The following is a 10,753-nucleotide window of genomic DNA, read 5'->3' on the forward strand; positions in this document are numbered from 1 at the left end:
CAGGGGGAGCGGAGGAGGGAGAGAGAGTTGGGGAGAGAGAGGGATGCAAAACTTGAGAGACTATTGAATGCTGAGAATGAACTGAGGGTTGAGGGGGAAGGGGGAGGGAGGAAAAGAGGTGGTGGTGATGGTGGAGGGCACTTAAGGGGAAGAGCACTGGGTGTTGTATGGAAAACAATTTGACAATAAAATATTATGGAGAAAAGAGAATAAAATTAAAAAAATAAAATGAAAGTAATACTAATGTCTATATCATAGGACTATTGAGATGATTAAATGACAGATTATATAGAATTCTGAGCACAGTGACTGGAACATAATACTCAATAAATACTATCACTCACTGTCATCAAATTATTATCATAGTTAAGTATTAATTTAAGGGCAAAGGAATGTCATTGATATATTTCAGTTACCACTCTGAAAATTAAATTTTAAAGAATTACAGGTGGCAATAGTGGTAATGGTAGATTTTGGTGATGTTCGATTTATCTTATTTTTAATATCAGTGTATTCCTAATGGCTATCATTAGGACATTTTACTACTGTTTTCATTTTGTTTCACCACAGATAATATGAGATGATGAATAAATTCAATGTAAAAAAAATCCTGATCCCAAGAATTTTATAGTTTTTCTACTTTTCAAATTTTTATTTAAATTTCAATTAGTTAACATACAGTGCAATATTGGTTTCAGGAGTAGAATTCAGTGACTTACCACTTACATACAACACCCAGTGCTCATCATAACAAATGCCCTCCTTAATGCCCATCACCTATCTAGACCCTCTCCACCCGAACTCCTTTCATCAACCTTCAGTTTATTTTCTATCTTTAAGGGCCTCTCATGACTCTTTCTCTCTCTATTTCCCCCCTCCCATGTGTTCATCTGATTTGTTTCTTAAATTCCACATATAAGTGAAATAATATGGTATTTGTCTTTTTTGTACTGACTTATTATGCTTACCATAATGCACTCTAGCTCCATCCACATCATTGCAAATGGCAAGATTCTTCATTTTACTTGTCCAGTTTTCCCAACACCATTTGTTGAAGAGACTGTCTTTTTTTTTCCACTGCATATTCTTTCCTGTTTTGTCAAAAATTAGTTGATGATAGAGTTGTGCATCCCTTTCTGGGACTTTTGGAATTTCTATTTCTATTCTGTTCCATTAATCTATGTGTCTGCTTTTGTGCCACTGCCATACAGTCTTCATTACTACAGCTTTGCACTACAGCTTGAAATCTGGAATTGTTATGCCTCCAGATTTGTTTTTCTTTTTCAAGATTGCTTTGGCTATTCAGGGTCTTCTGTGGTTCCATAAAAATTTTAGGATTGTTTGCTCCAGCTTTGTGAAAAATGCGGGTGGTAATTTGGTAAGGATTTCATTAAATGTGTAGATTACTTTGGGTACTATAGGGACTTTAACAATATTTGTTCTTCTAATACATGAGCATGGGATTTTTTTTTCCATTTCTTTGTGTCCTTTTCAATTTTTTTCATAAGTGTTCTATAGTTTTCAGAATACAGAACTTTTACCTCTTTGGTTAGGTTTATTCCTAGATATCTTATGGATTTTGGTACAACTGTAAATGGGATAGATTCCTTGAATTATCATTCTACCTCTTTGTTATTGGTGTATAGAAATGCAACCTATTTCTGTACATTAATTTTATATTCTGTGACTTTTAAATTTCTTTTTCTTGTCTACTTCCAGTAGTATGTTTAATAACAGTGTTAAGATTGGACATCTTTGTCTTTTTCCTGACCATAGAGGAACAGCTCTCTGTTTCCCCCATTATGGGTTCTAGCTGTGAGTTTTTCATATATGGCCTTTATGACATTGAGATATGCTCCCTGTATCCCTACTTTGTTGAAGGTTTTTATCAAGAACAGATGTCATATTTGTCAAATACTTTCTATGCACCTATTTAGAGGATCATATAGTTCTTATCCCTTCTTATATTAGTGTGATGTATCACATCGATGATGATGAATGAAGTTGGACCACTTTCTTATACGATATACAAAAATAAATTAAAAATAAATGAAAGATGTCTTAGCCAAAGCCAGGTCCCGGGGCTCTCGTCCCCAGCATTCGGCAGTACCTGTCTTGTCCCCCCCAACCGGCAGGGCGGAGAATCGTGGTGGGTTCTTTTCCTGAGGGAAGGAGAGAAAACAGGGCAGGAGGGAGACGCAGAGAGTGAACACAGCACACGGTATCCGATCAAGCCTCTTCTTTTTATTCAGAAAAAACTGTATCTTATAAAGGTTTCAAGGTGGGAAAACAAGGCAGCTGACCTAGGTCGGTTGCTAGGAAACAGGGTTAAGGGATTAAGGCTGGAGTAAAAGAGGAACTAAACTAAAGTGTTTTAGCACAGCGCCTGAGGGGCTGATACTACCCTGCCTGCAGGCGGTTGATCTTTGATCTTCTGGCTTCTCCTGACAGGGAGTGGTGCTCCCCTGCCTATTTTTGCACCTCCCCTCAGGGAGTGACATATCCGGCTAGCAAATGGCCAAGCAGCTGAATCTTTGCAGCTCCCCACAGAAAGACATAAGTGTAAGACAGGAAACCATCAAAATCCTAGAAGAGAACACAGTCAGTACCTTCATTGACATTGGCCTTAGAAATTTCCTACTAGACACATCTCCAGATGCAAGAGAATCAAAATAAAAAATGAACTATTGGGACCTCATCAATCTAAAAAACTTCTGCACATCAAAGAAAATAATCAATAAAAGTAAAAGGCAACTTTTGGATGAGAGAAGATATTTGCAAATGACATATCAGATAAAGGGTTAGTTTCCAAAATATATAAAGAACTTATCAAACTAACATCCAAGAAACAAATAATCTAGTGAAGAAATGGGCAGAAGACATGAATGGACATCTTCCCAAAGACATACAGACAGCAAACAGACACATGAAAAGATGCTCTACATTACTTATCATCAGGGAAATACAAATCAAAACCACAATGAGATACCACCTCACACCTGTCAGAATGGCTAAAAGTAACAACACAGAAATGACGGATGTTGGTGAGAATGTGAAAGGGGAATCCTCTTACACTGTTTGTAGCTTGAAAACTTGTGTAGTTACTCTGGAAAACACTATGGGGGTTCCTCAAAAGGTTAAAAATAGAACTACCATATAACCAACAATTACACTGCTCAATATTTCCCCAAAGGATACAAAAATACAGATTCAGAAGGCTACATGCATCCCAATGTTTATAGCAGCATTATCTACAATAGCCAGATTATGTAAGGAACCTAAATGTCCATTGTCTGATAAATGAATAAAGAGGTGGTTTACATATACAATGGAATACTACTCAGCCATCAAAGAAGTGAAATCTTGCCATTTGCAATGATGTGGTTATAGCTACAATGTATTACGCTAAGACAATAAGTGAGTCCAAAAAACACAAATACCATAGTATTTTACTCATATGTGGAATTTAACAAAAAAAAAATAAATGTACATAAGGGAAGGGAAAAAAGAGAAGGAAGCAAATCACAGGAGACTCTTAAATATAGAGAACAAACTGAGGGTTGCTGGAGGGAAGGTGGGTGGGGGATAAGCTAAATGAATGATGGGTATTAAGGAGGTACTTGTGATGAGCACTGGATGTTATATGTATGTGATGAGTAACTAAACTCTACTTCTGAAACTAAAACTACACTATGTATTAACTAGAATTTAAACACAAATTTAAAAAAATGATTAAAAAATTAAAAAATAATGTTTTTTTGTAGAGTATTTAGGGTTTTCTGTATATAGTATCAGATGTTCTGCAAATGTGACAGTTTTATTTCTTCTTTCAAATTTAGGTGTTTTATTTATTTTTCTTGCCTAATTGCTGTGGCTAAGACTACTGACACTACATCACATAATAGTGGCAAGAGTGGGAATCCTTGTCTTGTACCTAATGCTAGAGGTAAAACTTTCAGCTTTCTACTATTGTGTTTTATGTTAGCTGTGGATTTGTCATATGTGGCCGTTACACTGTTAAGTAAGTTATGTTCATTCTATATGTCATCTATTGAGAGGTATTTTTTCATAAATAGGTGTTGACTTTTGTAAAATGTTTTTTTCCTGCATTTACTGAGATGATTGTATGATTTTTATTTTTTGTTTTGTTAGTGTGGTATATCACATTAATTGATTTGTGAACCACTCTGCCCTGAAATAAACCCCACTTTCTCATGGTGTATGATCTTTTTAATGTATTGAATTTTGTATGTGTATTTATTATGGATATTGGCATGTATTTTTGTTTTTTGTAGTGTCTTCATCTGGCGTTGGCATCATGATAATTCTGGCCTCAAAAGGAATTTGGAAGTGTTCTTTCTCATTAATTTTTTGGAATAAAATTTGAAAAGTGTAGATATAGGATCATTTAAATATTTGTTAAAATTTACTTTTGAAACAATCTGGTCCTGGGCTTTTATTTCTTGGGACTTTTTAAAAATTATTCAGTTACATTACCACTAATTGGTCAATACAGATTTTTTTTGTTTCTTCCTGCTTCTAATTTGGAAGACTGTATGTTACTAGGAATATTTCTGTTTATTCTAAATTTCCTGATTTGTTGGCATATAATTGCTTAAGGTCTTTTCTGATACTCTGTGATACTGTGTTACCAGTTGTAATTTCTACTCTTTCATTTATGATTTTATTTGGACTCTCTTTTTTCTTGATGAGTCTAACTAAAATTTGTTGATTCTTTTATCTTTTCAAAAAACTGCCCCTTAGTCTCATTGATATTTTCTAGTTTTTTATTCTCTCTCATTTATATTATACTCTAAGATTTATTTTCTTTCTTCTACTAACTGTTTGTTCTTTTTCTAGTTCCCTAAAATGTAAAATTAGATTGATTTATCTTTCTTGTTTCTTGAGATAGGACTGTACTACTATGAACTTACCTCTTAGAACTGCTTTTGGTCTGACCCAAAGGTTTTGCAACATTGAGTTTCCCTTTCCAATTATCTTGAAGAATTTTTTAAAATTTATTCTTTGACTTCATATTGAATAATTAATAGCATGTTATTTAGCCTCCACAAGTTTGTGTTTTTCAACTTATTTTCCTGTAATTGATTTCAACTTTTATACCATTTTTATTATAAAAGACGCTTCACATGATTTTAATGTTAAATTTATTGTGGTGTGTTTTGTGATTGAACAGGTGATATGTCCTGGAGAATATTTCATGTGCACTTGAGAAGAATGTGTATTCAGTTGTTTTGGATGGAATATTCTGTGTATATATATATATATATATATATATATATACACACACACACACACACACATATGTATATGTGTATATATATATATTAAGTCCATGTGTTGTTTAAGGTGAATACTTCCTTATTGATTTTCTGTCTAGATGATCTATTGATGTACGTGATGTATTAAAATCCCCTACTATTGATTTCTGGTCCAAGTTGGTGACATAGGAAAACTGATGACCTTTAACTCAACTCTTCCATGGATCATATAAAATTACACCTATTCATAGAATAGTTCCTCCTGAAAAAGAACAGAAGACAGACTGAACAGTTTCTGAACAGCCAAAGATATAATGGCAAAAGAGAACAGTAAGGGAGAAGGCGGCATTATAATAAGGGAAATCTCCATCCCCAGTGCTACAAACAGCAGTGGGGAGACATAATACTGAGGGCCTAGAACATATTTTGTTTCCTTAGGCACAGCAAAAACCACGGTTTGAAAGAGTAACTAGAATATAAAAGAGACAACTCTAGAAATATGCCAAATATTGGTAAAGGTTTGGGAACACTGTCCAGGTCAGAAGGACTAGAGAATGACATAGTTTACATTCCCACTCTACCTTACATGCCCAGACCAGAGCAGAGTCTGAACACCAAAGTTGAAATGTTTGATCATCACAGCTACATTGTGATCTCATCAATCCCAGTGTCCACAAGCCCACAACAACCCTGTCATGCTGGGATGCAAAAAAAAGAAAAAAAAAGACATAGTTTATTAGGGCCAAATAGCACAGGAATGCTGTCTCCCTCTCTTACATAAAAAGCCCAGAGCAAAACGGGTTTTAGATACCATCACTGGCAGGTCCAGACACCATAACTGGAGGATCTGTTGGTCACAGCAATCTTGCAACTTCAGTGATCCCAGGATCCACAAGCAGCACCAATCTCACTCATGCTGGAACACGGAAAAAAACCCTACTATTTAAAAGGGCCTAGGACAACCTACGGAATAAGAAAAGATAGTTGCAAGTGACATATCGGATAAAGAGTTAGTATCCAAAATCTATAAGGACCTCATCAAACTCCACACCCGAAAAAAAAAAAATAACCCAGTGAAGAAATGGGTAGAAGACATGAAACGACACTTCTCCAAAGAGGACATTGAGATGACCAACAGACACACGAAATGATGCTCAGCGTCACTCAGCATCAGGGAAATACAAATCAAAACTGCATTGAGATATCAACTCACACTGGTCAGAGTGGCTAAAATGAACAAATCAGGAGACTATAGATGCTGGCGAGGATGTGGAGAAACAAATACCCTCCCACACTGTTGATGGGAAGGTTAACTGGTACAGCTGCTATGGAAAACAGTGTGGAGGGTCCTCCAAAAACTATCCATAGAACTCCCCTATGACCCAGTAATAGCCCTGCTAGGGATTTACCCAAGGGATACAGGAGTGCTGATGCCTAGGGGCACATGTACCCCAATGTTCATAGCGGCACTTTCAACAATAGCCAAATCATAGAGAGCCTAAATGTCCATCATCAACAGATGGATTTATCTACATAATGGAATACTACATGGCAATGAGAAAGAATGATATTTGGCCGTTCATAGCAATGTGGATGGACCTCGAGGGTGTTAAGCTAAGTGAAATAAGTCAAGCATACATATGTTTTCAGATACCATATGTTTTCACTCATAAGTGGAACACAAGAAACTTAATAGAGGACCATGGGGGAGGAGGAGGGAAAACATAGTAGGGGAGAGGGAGGGAGGCCAACCATGAGAGACTTTTGAATACTGAGAATAAACTGAGGGCTGATGGAGGAGGGGGAGAGGAGAAGGGGGGTGATGGGCATGGAGGAGGGCACTTGAGATGAGCATTGGGTGTTATATGGAAACCAACTTGACAATGAACTATAAAAGAAAACAAATAAATAAAACGGCCTAAGAGCAGCAGGAATGCTCTCTTCTCCTCTACTTTAAAAGCCTCAGGGCAAAACAGGGTTTCGCCCACAGTGAGATTATGACCTCAGTGAGCTCAGTGTCTCTAAGACCACGAAAGTCCCTGTGGCACTGATGCACAGAAAATAAGCTTCATTTCTGTCTTCTGTTATTTTTAGTTTTGTTCTTTTTGTTTTTATATCTTTTCTTTCATCTTTTTTTCTTTTTTCTCTTAGTATTATTAATATTATTAATTATTATTATTTTCTTTCAGTAAAAAGCTATGACTTAAAAGAACAGCTAGCACAGGTAGCTATAGCTCCAACTAGCCAGAAAAAGTCACCAAGCACTTGTAATCTGCATGAGGGACACCATACCTAAGACCACTCCTTCAAATTGAGAGTATCTGGATCTTCCACCTAATCCATAGAAATAAACATAGAAACTCAAGTCAAATAGGAAGACAGAGAAATATTCTTCAAAAAGAAAGAATAAGAAAAAGCCTCAGATAAAACTTAAATGAAATGGAAATAAGGTATATGCTGAGAAAGAATTTAAAGTAATGATTATAAAGATACTGATTGGACTGGAGAAAAGAGTAGAAAAACTCAGTGAAACCTTCATAAAAATATATAAAATATGTTTAAAAATAACCAATCAGAGTTGAAAAATAATAATTGAAATTAAAAAACTCACTAGAGGGAATCAACAGTATATAAGTGGATGCTTATTAGTACATCATATTAGTGATCTGGAACATATTAGTGATCTGGAAGATAGGGTAATCGAACGCACACAAGATGAACAGAAAAAAGGGAAAATATTTTTTTAAATGATGATAGGTTAAGAAATCTATTGGACATTAAGTGAACAGAGATTTGCTTTATATAGATTCCAAATTAAGAATAGAAAGGAGCAGAAAACTTATTTGAAGAAATAAAAAATGAAAATCTCTCCTAACTTAAGGAAAGAAACAGTTATCCAAGAACACAGAGTTCTTTTTTTAAAGTTTATTTATTTAAAATTTATTTATTTATTTATTTATTTATTTATATTTGTCTTTAGAGAGACAGAGAGGCAGAGATGCAGAGAGCGAGACAGAGAGAGAGAGAAGGGGAAGGGCAGAGAATGAGGAAGAATCCTAAGCAAGCTCCACACTGCCAGCACAGAGCCTGGTGTGGGACTTGATCTCACAAACTGTGAGATCATGACCTGAGCCAAAATCAAGAGACTGACACTTAACTGACTAAGCCACCCTGAAGCACCTAAAAGTTTATTAATTTTGAGAAAGAGAGAGAGAGAGAGAGAGAGAATTCCAAGGAGGTTCCACACTGCCAACACAGGGCCCAGAACAGAGCTTGAACCCATGAATCTTGAGATTATGATCTGAGCTGAGATCAAGAGTTGGATACTTAGTCCATTGAGCCACCCAGGGGCTCCTCAGAGTAAATTTTGTTTTATTTTATTTTATTTTATTTCATTTTATTTTATTTTATGTCATTTCATGTCATTTTATTTTATTTTTTGAGAGAGAGAGAGTTTGATCAAGGGAGGGAAGAAGGAGAGAAAGAGGAAGAGAGAGAGAAAGAGGGAATCTTAAGCAGGTTATATACCGAGCATGGAGCCTGACCTGGGCTCCATCTCACAACCCTGAGATCATGACCTGAGCCAAAATCGAGTCAGATACTTAACTGACTGAGCCACCCAGGCACCCTAGCACAAAGAGTTCTTAATAAGATGAACTTAAGAAAGTTCACACCAAAGAAAGTTCACGGCATGACAGATAATTTAAATGTCACATATTAAACATAAAGAAAGAATCACCATTTCCACAAGAAGTGCAATGAGTAAGTCACAGTAATTGAAAGCATGTATAAAGAATATAGTCAGTGATATTCTAATAGCAATGTAATGGAACATATGGTAGATATATGTGTGGTGAACATAACACAATATATAAATTGTCAAATCACTAAGTTGTACATCCGGAACTAATGTAACATTGTATGTCAACTATATTTAAAAAAAAAAAGAATCTTCAAAACAACAAAAGAGAAACAAAAAGTTACATGAAAGGGAAAATCTATGAGACAATGAGCTTATTTTTCATCATAAACTTTGCAGGCCAGAAGGGAGAATCATGATATATTCAGAGTGCTGAAAGGAAAAACCTAAAACCAAGGCTACTTTACTTGGCAAGGTTATCATTTGGATTTGAAAAAGAGAGTTTCTGAAACAAACAAAAGATGAAAGAGTTTATTACCACTAAGCCATCCTTACAAGAAATGTTAAAGAAACTTCTTTAAGTGGGAAATAAATGGCCATAATTAAAGATAAGAAAAATTATGAATAAATATATGTAAAAATTGACAACATACACATAAATTGTCGAGGTAGAAATAAAAAGGGGAAAGAAGAGAAAGGGAAAAAGAAAAAGTGTTTTTTCATCTTCTATTTTTTATAACATGCATACAAAAGTAAATGGCCATCAAATTGATAGAGACTGCTATTTACCTAAGGTGTTATATATGAACCTTATGGTAATACCAAATCCAAAACCTATGACAGATACACAAAAAATAAAGGAAAAAAAGCCAAGTGTAACACTACAGAAACTCATCAATCACAAAAAAAGAGAGCAAGAAAATAAAGGTACAAAGAAAGCACAAAAATAACCAGAAAACAAATAACAAAATGGTAATAAGTACATACCTATAAATAATTACTTGAAATGTAAATGGACTAAAAGCTCCAAGGAAGATATAGGGTAGCAGAATGGACAACAAAAATGATTCATCTCTATGCTGTCTACAAGAGACTCACCTCAGACCTAAAGACACATACTGAAAGAGAAAGGATGTAGAAACATTTACCATGAAATTGGAAGCGCGGCATCTGGGTGGCTCAGTTGATTAGGCGTCCAACTCTTGGTTTTAGTTCAGGTCATAATCTCATGGTTTCCTGAGTTTGAGCCCTGTATCAGGCTCTGTGCTGGCGTTGCAGAGCCTGCTTGGTAATTCTCTCTTTCCCTTTCTCTTTGCCCCTCCCCTACTCACGCTTCTCAATCTCTCTCAAAACTACATAAACTTGATAGGCTTTCTGGAAAGATGAGAGAAGTAGGGAGTTCAGTAGTTCCCATTCGCATCTCTCAAAGAAAGGCCAAAGCCCAAAGATTCTGAACCCCAAGAGTCTGGGAGGAAAAGAGATGGAGTCCACTAAGAAGACAGCCTTATAGGTGTGTGATTGCAAACAGGGAAGATAAAAATGGGCAGGAAACTAAGGTGAATAAGGGAGGGATCCCCTTCTGTGGAGAAACAAAGGTTAGAGAAAGTGCAGCTGAGGAAATGTAGAGCTCTACCCGGACAAGAGAAAATCCTCTACCTCGGGACTGAAAGAGATCCTATCATCCCATCTCTAAGGACTGGGGGGTTGCCATTTTTCTCCCCACGACCACCAAGGAAGGGCCTCAGTGATTGACCCTTCAGACCCACAGTGGAGGTGAGACCAGCTTATACCAAACCATGCCCATCTGCGCTGGGTAACTGCTTTTAAAAAAAAA

This window comes from Suricata suricatta, chromosome X, assembly GCF_006229205.1.
Source record: "Suricata suricatta isolate VVHF042 chromosome X, meerkat_22Aug2017_6uvM2_HiC, whole genome shotgun sequence".
Taxonomy (NCBI): Eukaryota; Metazoa; Chordata; class Mammalia; order Carnivora; family Herpestidae; genus Suricata; species Suricata suricatta.